We start from the raw sequence: 15,486 nt of genomic DNA on the forward strand, positions 1-15,486 counted from the left end.
AATATTTTAGAAATGAAAGCATAGAACACTTTTAAAATATTTGTTTTGAGGGCTGGTATGTAGAATGCTTGCTTAGCATGGGAGGCTGTGGGTTTGATCCCTAGTACAACCAATAAATAAATGAACAGTCAAACAAATAAACAAATGGATTACTCGTTAATGTAAGTATCCTATTTTTTGAAAAGTAGTTACCCAGTTGTGAATATAGAAGAAAGGATAACTTGCTGAGATTTCCCTTAGCTTTGGAGAAAGAGAAAGTTAAAAAAAAAAAAAAGAGAGAGAGCTACTCCATGATGATGAGTAAATTCTCAGACCAGTGGTCTAAGAATGCCCATCTCTACTATCTGATTCCATCAGGTTCCAGATTTCCTTGTGCTTTAAGAATTCAAGGCCATCAATCTTATTATACTGTCTCTGCACCTCTTTTTCTTTGCCCTTGAAAACTGCCTACCCAAGGATACATAACTCAGTGATGAAAGCTGTGTATTGTGAAACAGGGAAAGAACTAATTAGAAACTGTGACACTTGGGGTCTCAAGCCAAAGACCTTGGAAAGGCATTTCTAAGAGTGATTTAAAAAAAAATGCAATATCAGCCAGGTATGAGGGTCCACACCTATAATTCTGCTACTTGAGGCTGAGACAGGAGGGAAGCAAGCTTAAGGCCAGCCTGGGAAACTCAGGAAGATCTTGTCTCAAAATACAAGTCAGGCGAATGTCACTCCGTGGGGATGTCATTCAGTGGTAGAACACTTCATGCTTGAGGCAGTAATAAGTCAGAGAGGGTAAGAGGCATGGCCTCAATACCATCAAGAACAGGAGAATTGACTTCCTGAAACTCAAATTTCGTATTTCATGAGAAACAGGTCAACCACCAAGTCTAACCAAGTTGCCATCTTTCTTCCTGTAGGTTGGTCTTCGTTTACCCCAAGCAGATGTTAGCCTACATCGTCTGAACACATTTCTTATAATTCTGCTTGCTCCCTTCTCTTGACTATAATATAAAGCTCAGTATTGAGTGCTTAAGCAAGTCTAAAATATCTAAAGTCAAAACACTGACATTTGTCTTTTATATTTCTGATGTCAGTGTGGACTTTCAGATGTGTTCAGCCTGCAGCCCACGGGTTGGACACGCCTGTCTTGTCTGCCAAGGCTTCATTGAGTGAAGAGTTGTCTGGGCCACATAGAAAATATATAATATAGTTAATGTATATAAGAAACAAAACATCTTTTAAAAATATTTTCATAGAGTATCATCATTTTCTCCATCATTAACAAAAGAAAATGTAGTCATCTTTGACCCCTCCCCCAGTTTCCACCTATCTATTCTAACAAAAATTCAGACCTCAGGAAGGTAGCAATATGCAATGATGTTGCAGTTACTGTAATTGCTGCTTTCAACAGGTCCTGTAAAATTTCCCTTCTCTGTTCCTGAAAACATCTTCAACAGATTGTAGAGGTTTTAGTTACTTTCTGTAGCCCAGGCTAAGCTCACTTTCAGCCTTGTATGCTAGCGCACATCTGTAATCCCAGGTTGAGGAAGGAGGATCACAGGTTTGCGTCCAGCCTGAGAAATTTAGTAACTTAGTGAGATCCTGTCTCAAAAGTTAAAGATAATTTTAAAAATTTAAATATTAAAAGAAAGAGCGAGGGATGTAGCTTGGTGTGAAGGCCCTGGGTTCAATCCCTACTATGGCAAACAGAAATAAGCACATAAAAGAGACTCATTTTTACTTATTTAAAAGTTCAGTCAGGTAAATTCAATCCTTTACTTTTGTTTCCAAAACATGTCACCCCACTGTGCAGTTTTACTCCCGGTCGGCAATGACCTGAGATGAGGGGCTCCCCCTAGGACCTGTGTCCCTCTGGCTGCCCACATAGAATCAGGCTTTCACTGACCCATGGATTATTATGTGTCTCCTCTCCTTCCTTTTCCATGTGGAAATGTTTATTGAGGTTCCCTCACTGTTGTTACATTGTATATTGAATGAGTAGGGGGCAAATAGCATTCATTTTATAGTTCTTTGGATCAAAATGAACAAGCCTCAGGTCTACTAAACTGTCACAAAGTCCTGAATTTTAAGCCTAATCCCAGGAATGAAGAAGAAACTCGGTTATATCTTTTGGGGAAAGGGTAAATAACCGCACAAAAGGGAGAGAACCATATGTGACCAAAAGAGCAGAGGGTGACAGAATATACTCTTGTTCATAGTATTTGCGCCTCCTCTATGGAACTGCATTCCTTCCCGGTGGGCATCGGGCTTGCTCACAGAACATCCTCTGACTAACGGAAAGAGGGCACACATGGTATAGATCACTTCCCAGCACAAGCTTAAGGAGCCTTCCCTTCTGTCAGGTAAACCAGCGTGTCTAGGATGGGGTAATTCCTTCAACCTCGGCCCAGAGTGGAAAGAACCTGAGACGGACTCCCCGGCAACCCTGCATGTGTCATGCAAGGCACACAGTGTAAGCATGGAATGGATTCTTGCCATTAGTGAAAGACTTGAGGACTTCTTATTCCCACAGCATATCCTAGCCCCAGTGTGCTATTAACATTTACATTGCTTCCCGTGCCTGTGTTTTCCTCTCCTCCGCAGCCTTCCCTGCTAAAGACTACATGGTTGAGACTTGCTTCTAACCCTGACTCTGCCATTTTTCATCTAAAATAAAATGAACAAGTTACTTGACCTCTCATTTGTTGTCCTAAAAATGAAGCCAATGATACTAGAATATTGTTATTATTGAATAATTTATACCTAAATAATGCCTGTAAGCACTCAATAAAAGTTAGTTTTCAATTGGGCTTTGTGCTCCAAAGGAGAGGTAGGTAGGGTCAGTCATTCACTTGAATTGTTTGTTGTTCTCATAGTTTCCCAGTGAAATTTCTGGCTCCCATTTCTTTAGAGATTTAGGAAATCTGAATAACATTCCTAAGTGCATTCTAGTTCAGCCTCAGTAGAAGTCTTGTTATTTTCCTCATACACCTCTGAAACCCACGTATATTCTATTTATAATTCCATAATATACCAAACTTACAGACTTTTGTATCTCTCTCTCATCCTAGTTCCAGTATTTGGCAGTCTGTGAGGCTAAGGACTATTTATAACTATTTAGAACCTAACACAGTCATATATGACAGTTAATGGAATAAATAAAAATTTACCCTTTTTGTAGATAAAAAACAGTGAAATTATTTTTTCAGGCTATCCTGAAGAGTTCCTCTATGAATACCTCCTCACTACCTCCACAGCTGGAGCTGTGCATCTGTCTTGAAGGGACAGACTGGCTTGGAAGAAGACTGACCGGTTTCCTTCACAAACCATGGTACGTGTCTGAAACGAGGCATAAAGAGCAAAAGTTCTCATATAAAACATTTGCTCAGGGTTAGAAATATCATGTGGATATTTCTTAAAAATAAATACAAAATTCGGAGTGGCATGTTGTCTTTGTTTTTGGCAAACTCAAATTCCTAGCTGACTTCTATTTGTTTGTTTTCTCTGGGAACCAAGTAGCTGTACTACACCCAAGCATGTATCATTTCAGGACAATGACTCAGAAGGCAGCACAGATGCGACGGCTTACCTAGTCCTTGAAAAATGCCTACCATGCAGGAAATGAAATAAGGTTCTTGGACTCAGCAGAAATGGGGTGAGGATAAAGAGGCTGCTTTGAATTTGTGGGCTTTCCCGGACTGCTTTGGAAACATCTCATGCAAATCCAAACAGTATGTGGGTCACAGATAGCTTTTGACCAGTAATTACTGAATACACTCTTAGTATACTTAGTCTTTGAGCATACTCAGAGGTAGTAGACCTATTTGGAGAAATAAGATAATTTGAATAATTTAGATAGTTTTGATACCTTCTTACTGAGGAGAATCCTTTTCTTTTTCTTAATTGCCTTCTTGGAACGACTTCCAAGGCCCAACATTTTATTATGCTCGACAGTAAGTGAAATCTGGTCATTTAGGCTTTTACAGACGACTAAATATACATGATCTGTTGTTCCTAAGACTGTATATATGTATCCCACCTTTTAAACCAAGAAATAGCTTGCTAGAAGCATGAATCTTATCATTGTATTTGACAAAACATTTAGTCTGTAACTCATTATTTAAAAGCCAGTGAGATGGTCTCTGGAAACTTTCTCTTTAGTCTTGGTTATAATACACCAAAAGTACCTAGAATTCTATGGGACACAGACTGTCAGGAAATGTTGAGTGTATCATTTAGGGGGGAAGTGAACAAGTTTACAAGAAGACTTCAAAATGCAAATAGAGGATTGAAGAATATGCAAATTGGAAAGGATTTGAGAATGAGGAAGAATTTGAGAAAAGAGAAATCAAGATGCAAAGCAAAGTTTTCATATATACTTTGACCTCCTGGATTGTATACTATTCTGAAAATGGAGCTGTTAAGCCTCTGCCATGACAGAGAAGTTTTTGGGGGAAATCCCATAGATGACCACAGGCTAAAAATGCAGAGCTAAGAGGGGAGTTTCCAAAGGAGCTGGCTTTTGCCCAGGACTCAAGTTGTTCATTCACTGTGCCCCCCGCAGTGGAAGCTTGCCCTGGGCTACCATCATCACTTTTGCGTAGATAGTGGGAGTCAGTACTGGGAAAGCTCAGGAAGCGAAAGGAAGGGTGAAGACTTACTTTCAAGACTGGACTTACTTTCAAGGATCTCCGTGACTGAGTTTGGGGCTAAACACTGTGCATATTGCTCAGTCTTGGTTTCTCTAAAAACCAGCACCAACAAGTGATGACGATATTGTCTTGCAATATTGTTTTGTACCTTTTCCTGATCTGTGGTGAAGACAACTATCTGTAGGCAGTTTTATATAAGCAATTGACATACAGAAAATGAAAAAAGAAAAAAAGCATTTCAGACTATGTGTATCATGGGATTTTGACATTGCGTATTTCACTGACATTTCAGTTCTCAGCATCGCACTCCAGATAGAGTGAAAAATGTTTTATACAGCAACAAGCACACAACAGTGGAACGAGGATGAAGTTTAGATTTTCACAGACTTGACCTGGACCAGTCATTTAACCTTTTTGGGTGTCCATTTTCATTTTCAAAGTAATAGTGGATAATAACACTTTTCTCTTTCACTTTTTAAGACTGAATTATTTAGATTAGCAAATCAGACTATACTTTGGAACACACATTATAGACATATTCATATCTCCAGTGCTTAGCAAAAAAGTAGACATTGAAAGTGTTTACTGAATGAATGAATGAATGACATATGGAAACACAGTATAGGGCTGGCTTGATAAATATAAATGCTCAATAAATGTTAATTTTCTCTGGCTAAAGTAGCAGTGAGGTTCTCCTCAGAATTTATCCTGAGGCACTAACAACTCCTTTCCTCTACCCTGGGACTTGAATTTTGGCTAAGGTAAGGATTAAGGGAGATCTATTGCCAAATGTAGGAATTATTTGTCTACTTTCAAAAGAGTAGTATGGGACATGCAGAGAAGAAGGAATCAGATCATGACAAATACTTCACATGGTGAACTGTCATTTTCTTTGCTGAATTCTGTACGTTAGTCATAGGCACAAAAGTGAATATTTTGTATATTTACATATTCCTTTACATGCTGAATATTTTGGAGAATTTGTTCAATGTCAATATACCTCAAAATACTCCTCTGAGTTAAACTGTTATTTGCCCTGTTTTTTTTTATATGAGAAGTCTGAGCATATTATTAAATTGAAGTCACATATATATCACTCAATATTCTAGCAACTTCTAAGTGATTTAATTGAAAAATGATATAATGATCATTTCCATATGTGATTATCTCATTAATTATATTGTAGATAGTGAACATTTGTTGCTGAGATTATAAAAGATTATTATAACTTAAAATATGACTTTTATTTTCTGGACAAAAAAACATTGACATAAAAATAACATTTTCAATGTACATCAAGGACTACTTTGAATATCTACTTATAGATTATCAAAAATAAGAGCATAAAATATACCATACAAATGACATAAGAGGAAATGAATGCCTAAATTAATTTTTGGTTAAAGGTTTCTTTTGAAATAATCAGCACAGGAAAAGATGAAATAATGTCATTTTCCTGAAGTTACTTTTTCATCCTCGAAGACAGACTTTGTGTTAGCAATCTTAGAGTTTGCTTTTTAGCAAGCCAAGACGTCACTGGAGTACTCATAAATCTTTACACATGATGGAAATTTGAGTTAATTGGCATTATGAATTCTCAGTGTGATAACTCAGGACTGGCATTGATGTGCATGACTTTTTCAAGTCAGACAAGCTAGGACTATAAGAATGACTAGCATACCTAAGATACATAGTTTTGTGCTCTGACTACAAAATTCAAATGTTACTGAATTAACAGGATCAACCTAAATTGGGAATGGAAGTGGATTACAGGTGGAAAAGCATTGATTATTTTGAGGGTTGGTGGTGATAAAGAACTAATGTAATTTTCCAAATAATAGGAGATATCTTTCCTTCACGGGCTATCTTTTCTTTATGAATAGTAAAATGCAAAATGAGTTGTCTGTTCATATTCTTAAAGTTCAACTTCATAGCTTTTAAATTCAGAATTTAGAAAAATTAATCAAGAGGTGGACATACATTCTGATCTAAGAGAGATGGGTGCTTTTACTTGACCTACTGGATTTTACCTTCTCCAAGGAAGTAGCTGCATGTAACCTAGTGGGTCAACACCCAGACCTCTGGATCTGGAATTACTTCCGCTATTCTATGCTTTGCATTTGAAAATGGTGGATCTTTTCCTTTGCACATACATTATGCTCATGGAGGAATTGGTGCTTTATGCTTGAATTGGTGCTTTCTCCCATTGATGGTGACATCAGTGAAGTTTCTTAAATGAGGTCTTTTAAAGTGGCTTTATCTCAATTCTTAAAGAGTCTCCAGTTTCTCACTGGGAATGGAAATCCCTCCAATGCTACCCCGTCCTTGTAGGGCAATGGTAACTTGCCTTGCCTCTCTAAACTACTTCCTGTTAGGGATGAAGACTTGTCTTTGTTTGCCATCCCCACTAATCTTGCACAAAACCCCTGCTCAAGGGTTTCCAGCCTGCCTTAAATGTCACCCCCGATAATATTACTGGGTGCAGTCTACATTTCTCAGCCAGATCCCCTTGTTTAGGTTGATATACCTGTCCCCAGGGGCTGCAAAATTAGCTGCTAAGGTTCAAGCTGTGTTTCCCAATGAGCTCTGACTTAGCCAAAGTTAGTCCTTTCCAGGGGAAAGGGCAAAGCCAGAGTGGCTAATGGGGAGCTACAAAAAAACAATTCCTTTGCCTTGTTTTGGGACAACTCCAAATGACCCATCCCAGCTTCCCCCAGAGGATCAGCTGAAGGCTCAAATGCAGTCAAAGTGTAGGCCAGTTCTCCTTCTGCCCGATCTCACCTTCTCAGTGAACCTTGTACGTAATGCTCTCAGATTCAGAATCAATGTCCAGACAAGCTAGTTCAAGTTAGGGAAAATTATTCATAAATCTGTAATTATTTAATTATGAATAACAGCTCTCCTTGGAAACTTCTGATGTTCTGCCATGCCATACCATCTCAACCTTAAGCCTCAAAGTCATTCTGGATTGACAGAGGATCCGTGGAGTCAGCCCTTCAGCCTAGCACTGGGCCCTGGCTCTGTCCACTCTCTCTTCCCTTTCCTCTAGAGCATACCCCTCGGGTTCTGCTGCCCGAAAGCTGAGCCTGTTACACTCAATACTCCTGTTAGAGGTGACTGTAGCTCAGCACCCAGATCCAGCTGTAGCTCAGCGGTGCTCAGTTTTAGTGTTATGTTGGGATTCTGGAATATGTAGTGGCTTACTCAGAGAGATTCCCTTGCTTCCATAATTGTGACACTCAACAGCTTGCCAGAACCATGTCACTAGGTGCACAGAACTGTCACCTGCCCTTCCAGACTCTTTTAGATACTTCCAAAGCAAAGTCCCTGTACCTTTTAGAAAACAAGAACCTTTCAGAGATTCCGTGTTTCTCTCATGCTAGTTTTAACTCTATCGGTTGCTTCTCTAGTGCTCAATATTGCAGTACTCAGCTTACTACTGCATCTGAAAGGTATCAACATCACCTCACTTTGGTAGCATATAATCGAAAGATGCTATGATAAACTTGCTGAGAACCATTTCTGACACACAGCCTTATTAGTAATTGCTGTGTAGGGTGTATTTTCAGTGCACTTTACACAGCTGATTTTAATAGCTCCTCAGTTAATTCCAAAGCAAGATACCTGAACCCATACTTTTGGGGGTGAGGTGGGGTGAGACCAGAGATTGGATCCATGCATTCTAAGCAAGAGCTCTACCACTGCGCCGTACCTGCAGTCCTGAGCCAACACTCAAGTCATGTTACCCAAAGTATGCAGAATATAAGACCTTTATAGAGTGGTACCTGAAGAAGGCTAATTCACATTTGTCTGTGACTCACGTTTTTCTGCAATACACTTCCTGTGGGACAGTTATATTGTCAACACTGATGAGTCAGCAGCTCTCAGGTAGTAGAGTCCAGTTTCTTCACGTATAGTGAGAGACCCTAGAATTAGAGCTATCTGAAATCCATGAAAAATGCACATCCATAGTCCCACTCCAGATCTGTTAACTGGAGATTTGCGGGCACCCTACCGGGAAGGTATACACTTAGCAAACTTGTCATGTACTTTTCAGTGCATGCTGACACTTAAGAACCAGAGTTATCAAGTGTGAATAGAGAAACTGCAGACCTGGTCTCTTGAGAGGGTAATAGTGAGTCTGGGACTTAGTGTTTTCATAATTTACCTTCTCTTCTTCTACCTTCTAGTAAACTTCCTCCCAGAGTCTACGTCCCTCTTTGGATAAGCTCTTACTCCTGTCTCTTCCCCTGCCCCATGCTCCAAAACTGCCCCAATCTTTTCTAGTCGAACCTCTATCATCAGACACTGTCCTCACTGTCCTCATCTGAGTATCAAGGCACACAAGGGATTTATCCAACGTACATGTGTACAAGTGAGTACCCGAGAGACCCTGGGTTTGCCAGAGTAATGTTTAGGAGATTGTCTCCTGCCTCCTCCCTTTGTCCTTCCCTCCCTCCTGCCTTTCCTCCCTTCCTGCTTGCTTTCTACTTCATATGTGGGTGAGAAATTTCTATGGACAGAGAACCAAATGGCACATGAATATTTCTGCAGGGTTAAGCCATTAGACAACTCTCCTCTACTCTGTCTTGTTTCATCTTTTTAAAAGATTTTACTATACTTTACGTTTTCTTTTCTCTACTTCTGAACTTAGCATTCTCCAAAAGTTCTTTATATATATTTTTTACAATGACAGTTTTGGAAGCAATAGTTAGAATTCAAATAGAGTACAGGCCAGAAGTAATGGGGCTGAAGATTGGGGCTTTATCTGTCCTAAATATCTCCCTTATCTTCCCAAAATATTTCCTATCTTCCCTAAATATTTTCCCCATTTATCTGGCTACTTTGGTAATGTGTAACACCTTCTCCCTAGCCTGGCCATGGTGTGCTGTTATGTCCAGGGAAACTCCAGTCTGACTGCAGGACCCAGAGAATAATAGAAATATTTACTAACAAACAGCAAAGAGGTGAAACAAGGGTTTTGTGTCATGTATCACATAGAAAGCTTCTGAAAATTTTTTAGTCTTCTCTGTTTCTCCCTAAAAATTCCCCTGCTAAAATGTATCTCGCCTACTCCCTCAAGGAAGTCCTCCTACTGTTTTGCTATCTTAGGGCCACCCTTTCTCCCACTCTGCATCCGCATGTCCCACACTCCCCAGGTGGGTCTGCCCTGCTTGGCTTACTGGAAGGAGATGTCTCATCCTCAACTGTGACTGTCCCTTTATGAGAATCTGCACCTCTTCCTCTCCCTCTCCCTGAAATCCTACTGAACACCATCTCACCCCTTACATAGAATCAGCAGACCTGCTCATAAGCTGCAAAAGGAGAAAGAAGAAAGAAAAGGGAGAGTTCAATGAAATATTTTAAATTTTCACAAATGCGTCGTTCAGAGTATCTGAGTGTTATTTTGACAGATTTGGACATGCATGTGGTATATTCTGACCTTCCCAACCCCACACTACCCCTCTTCTTGTTCTCTCCCTGGACCCTGTATTACCTTCTGGAGAGTACAAGTTTTGCTGGCTTTCTGAGGAGAATGTGTCGACACTTTTTTGGGCAAAGCAACCCCTCCTTCATCTTCCTTTTCCTTGAAAACATCCGAGGATAGGAGTTACCCATGCCATACTGGTTATTTATTCAAGGTCACCCCCCAAAAGAGACAAAATGAATTATTTTTAACTAATCCCAAATTGGTATTTTGTGAACTTTCTCAGTCCTGTGAATTCTCTTAAAACTTACCCTTAATCAAATATAATTATAGATAAGCACTCGGGATTATCTGCCACTTTGTATTTGTTGTGCAATTGCCATTGTCTTGTGAGTTGCGGATCCTGATAAAAATATAAGATATATCCAAGAGTAAAATCAAGATACTGTAGAGGGAAGAAGAACTACATTATTTAAATGTACATGCTAAGGCCAGCTGCTATTGGCATGGATCACTTCATCTTTGCGATGATCCTGTGAAAGGAATATTGTAGCCTCTGATTTTATGAATGAGGAAATTGGAGCTCAGGGTGGTAAAGTAACTTACCCAAGGTCACACAAGCAAAAACAGTAAAATCAAGATTTGCATTCAAGTCTTTCAGACTCCCCAGCCTGTAGCCTTTATCCTCTATCCACTTTATCCACTACACTGACTTTTGATGCTAGATTTTATTCTACTTTGGGGAGTTGTCTTGGGCTTGCTCTACCTACTTTATAGATGATGAAGAGTCATTCTGTCTAGCTAAGCTTTAAACACCAAAGAGAAAAGAACATCATATTTCTACATAGGAAAAGCTGTTTGGAGTGTTGTATAGAGGGTTGTTTTTTTGAAGCAGTCTTACACATAGTAATTGCTGACCCAGTGCAAGAATCTAACACAAATTGCCAGAGTCTTATTTATTATATTGTACTAAAGCCAGAAAATGTGGAAATCTAGTTTGGATTTGGCTTTCCAGCCCCTAGCTGAAAGAAAGCCAGGTAGAACAAACTGCCTTTCTCATTGTCTTTATTCCAGAGGCCCCAAGCTAAGACATCAATCACTTTTTCTCCTATAATCCAACTTGAGTAGTAGAGTGTGATTCAGCCCCTCTCATTTAACTGTCTCCTCTCTTCCATTCTACTCCTTTATTCATTATCTCTCTCCCAATTTTAGCTGAAGTTTCTGGGCATGTAAAAATAAAAGGTACAATGTGATAGGTGCAGGATTTTAGTGATTTAGAGACATAGATTCCAGCTTCCTTTTAAGGCCAAAACTACAGATATTGCTTTATTTTACTGTGTCTTATCTACCCAGCTGAGCTGTAAGTTCCCTTTAGGATAGGATCCAGGTCTCATTCATCTCTGTAGCCTTCTGTGCCTCTGCTTCTTTCTATCTTTCTGTCTCTGCCTCCCTTTATCTTTCTGTCTTTGTCTCTCTGTCTTCCTCTCTGTGTCATGCTTATTATTCCAGTATCTCGCACATTGGAGGCCTTCAATAAATGCTTATTAAAATATCTATATAAATAAGGGTGATAAAGCCATAGATTTTTGTGTCCAGTAGCAAAGAAAATAGCTTCAATGTCTCAGTGGTTTAAAGACTTTTGTGGCAGTCCAAACAAGTTCAAATGTTGAGTTTGAAATTGGCAAAAGTTTGTACCATTTAAGTTGCTTTTGGCTTCATGTAACAGAATAACTAAGTAAAAGTGGCTTCAGGAATGGGATTAAATGACATGATATGACAGAAGATCTCTGGAAACATAGTTTCAAGGTTGGTGCACAAGCAATATCATCCAGAGTGTAGGCTCGTTGCGACCTTTGTTCATGACTGCTGAGTGCTCATGACCACCAGATGGATCCTTTATATCCTGAAACTTCAAAGATAGCGGGGGAAAGATGGAGATGGTGTCTTTGCACATTTTTCTCCGCTTTCCAGAGAGGAAATTTCTCCAAGAGGGCCCCCAGTTTACTTTGTTTTTCTACCATTGGTTAGAGAGGGTCACATGCTCAGCCCTGTACCATGGGCATCTGATGAAGATTTCCACACTCCATGACTCGCTTAGACCACTCAGTGTACACCCTTTAGAATGAACAAAGGTTCTGTCTTTCCCAAAATACATCTAAGATAGCTCCCTGCTATTTTCTACTGGAAAAACATCAGGATTCTGGTCAGAAGGGAGAAATGAGAAATAGCTGTTGAGGAGGAAAACAGCAGCATCTGTTACCTCCCATATGAAATAAATCGTCACAAATGGTTTCCGTGAGATGTGAGATAGTTTGTGAAATACTTAGACCCAAAAATGGAATCGAGGTTTATATTTATTTATTGTGTCTACTATATCTTATTCACATTGTTGATCTAGGAGTATGTACCAATTTACACATAGGAATATTAAGGCTTAATAAGCCCCAAAATTTCTCAAATTTGCACATGTAACAATGTTTAGATTCAAATTTGTGTCCTTTTGATCATAAGGGCTATGCTCATTTCTCCGTGTAGAGAGAACTTCTTTATAGGTGGGGATGTTTTTACTCTTAAGTGAACCCCTAACCAGTCTTGTAGTTCCAAGATCAAGAAAAAGTATCCTAGAATGCCATAGCTTGTTTAGGCTCAGGAGCTTTAACACTAGCTCAGCACTTCTTAAACACAGTGGCAAAGACTCCTATTGAAGTTCAGTCCGTTGTGAGGTATGGTATAAGGTCTCCATTCCTTGTAAGTGCTAAACTTTGAAGTTTGATAATACTCTTGTATTAGTCCATGCTTGCAGTAGTGATGATTATATTCCTCGTGGGGAGTTGGTACCTGAACATAATATATCTTAATTCTTTTTTCATCCCCTTTGTCTCCCTTCCCTTCCCCTTGCTCCATATCTTGATCCCCTTCCCATTTGAGAAAGATCTGTCTCTCTACTTCCTATTAGCTGTCTTTCACTTTATCCTTTATTTATATTTTAGGTTTCTCACCTAAGAGAAATGATGCAATACTGCACTTACACTTGTGTGTCTGATTTATTTTGCTTAATGTTATGATCTTGATGGGAACAAGCTTCACTTTCACTCACTTGTCTTATAGTATAACACAAAGTCTTAGGTCAAAGACAGATGACATAAATTTCATGGAGCCTTCAACCTAATTTAAGGCCATTGCTCATGTCCATGCTTCCCACAAAGGAGTCCTGTGTAGCAAAGATGTCCTGATGTAAAGAGTATTGAGACTCATGAGTTATCATAAATGTATTCCTGGCACCACAATTTTGGAAAGAGCCTCTTTTCAGGTTGTAGCTGCTGCTTCTGGAGGCTGGGTTACTACCCTTCTTAATACTTTCTTGGCATGAGTTGACCTGAGAAACAGTTCCATCCGTTCTGAATCCATGAATGCATATCTAGTATCCACCTCCTCTTCTCCTTGCAGTAGCCCGAATTTCTACTTGGAAACATCTCACCCCTATTCCCTGCCATGGTTAACTGGGATGGACCCTTATTCCTAAATCTAGGAAGTGAGTTGTAAGTTATAATCTATCAATGCATTCCACTGTTTTGCTTCCTTAAATTTAGACTTTGGACAGGTTTAACCAATGGAGATCATACTGCAATCACTTTATATGTGCATTAAAACTATTAATGAAATGTGAATAATTTTAAATATTAAATATGTATAAATTTTGTTTGGGCATTTTTTGTTATATTTTAACATAAGGGAAGAGGCCAAGGCTTATCTTGGCATCTAAGAGTGCTGGTCTGAAGTATTGATTCCAGATCATTGGCTTCTTTTTAGCAGCTATAGTCGTCAATTTAAGCACTTGAGTCCCATGGGAGGCATCACTTGAGTACTCTCCTGGACCCTTGGTCTTTGTCGTGTTATACTTGCCCAGTTCTCTATTTATCTTACTCTGTCCTATCTCTCTGAATTAAGCAAAAGTTCAGTTCTCTCTCTCTCTCTTCTTTTTAACCTTAGGACTTAATAAAAAATCTGATTCTAAGAAGAATCTGAAAGGACCTCCCCTCAAACCTTATTCTTCAATGTATTCTTTTTCCTCAAAATCTTGGTTTTCTGACACCTGTAATACCATCAGTCTATCTTTTCTCCTTCATATTCTATCTAAGAGAAAATCTAGTGTAGTGCTTAGGCCTTTGTTTGGAGAGCAGGAAAACATAATTATTTTAACAATAAAGATAGATTTTTTATTTTATTTATTTATTTATTGTATGGGAAATTGAACTCAGGGCCTTGTGCTTGCCAGGCAGGCACTGTGCCACTGAGCTATATCCCCAGCCGAAAGATAGATTTTTTTAAAACCAAAACATTTACTTAGGCTGGTTGCTGCATGTTAATTTAATCTTAGAATGCAGGAGAATTCTAGGGTATGAATTTCTACACCCACCTCCAAATTTCTGGACAGATTTATCCTTACATTTGAAAGGCAAAACCTTCTAGTTAGGTAGCAGGCCTTATTCACAATGTCCTTCTGGATGGTATTGGTTTCTCAGGGCTGAAGCCTGGTTTTCTCAAAAGCATCTTCACTGGAATCTGTCTTGTCAGATAAAGGTCTCCTGGCTACTTTATTCTAACTGAAATTTTCAGATGCAAAGAAATGATGTGAAAAAAGAATAAATAGAAGACAGGAAGAGGGGTTGGGAAGGGAAGAACGGGAAGAAAACGAAGCAGATGACATTGGCTTTATCTTTGCTTTGGACATTGTGGGAGGCATCAGGATATGGTTTCCTGATTAATGACACTTTCACTGCTGGCCATTATCAAGAATTAGTCAGTGTCCACATCCTGTGAGTCAGCAGTATGGACCATCACCATACCTGCAGGACCTCAATGAGCTCGAACCAAGAAGAGAATGCTACAGTCCCATAAAAATGAAGCTAAAACAAAACAAACATGAAGAAAGTTAAATAAATGGCAGTAGCTTTTACATAAAAAGCATTCAATTTTTAAAAATAACACTGATTTGGGAGGATTTTAATTTTGTAGTCTTACATAGTGTAGAAGCATAGTGATCAAGTATGTGGGTTCATTATCCTACTATAATATAAAAATAGATATTATTATTCTTATCAGTTAATTTTTAAAGCCACAGATGGCACCAATGTCAATATACATGATGCAGTTGGGATTGGTGGTAAATTTATTTTTCTCCCTATTTATGACAATAGACCTGTTAAGTATGTGCCTGAGGGGCTTCAATTAAAAATGAGGGAAAACACTGCTTAATAAAGTTGGACCAGCCATTTTAAGACAATTCATATGCTCAAAACTGCTAGAGAGTTGACCTGTTTATGGGAAATGGTTCTGCTAGAATTAGAAGTGGAAATAAGGAGATGATAATGAAATACAGTTTAACCAGTAAAGGGCGGAGAACATATGTATCAC

The 15,486-nt window shown here is 39.0% G+C and overlaps 1 long non-coding RNA gene across 1 annotated transcript in view; it reads left to right on the forward strand.

The window, feature by feature from the left end:
* LOC106149228 overlaps positions 1 to 15,486 on the forward strand; it is a 49,680-nt gene that overhangs the window by 22,077 nt on the left and 12,117 nt on the right. The window contains exon 2 of the long non-coding RNA XR_001235263.1: positions 3,201 to 3,322. This is a non-coding gene — a long non-coding RNA (uncharacterized LOC106149228). The remainder of the gene's footprint in view (positions 1 to 3,200; positions 3,323 to 15,486) is intronic.

Source organism: Chinchilla lanigera, unplaced genomic scaffold (assembly GCF_000276665.1).
Source record: "Chinchilla lanigera isolate Chin_1 unplaced genomic scaffold, ChiLan1.0 scaffold00039, whole genome shotgun sequence".
In the NCBI taxonomy this organism is placed as follows: domain Eukaryota; kingdom Metazoa; phylum Chordata; class Mammalia; order Rodentia; family Chinchillidae; genus Chinchilla; species Chinchilla lanigera.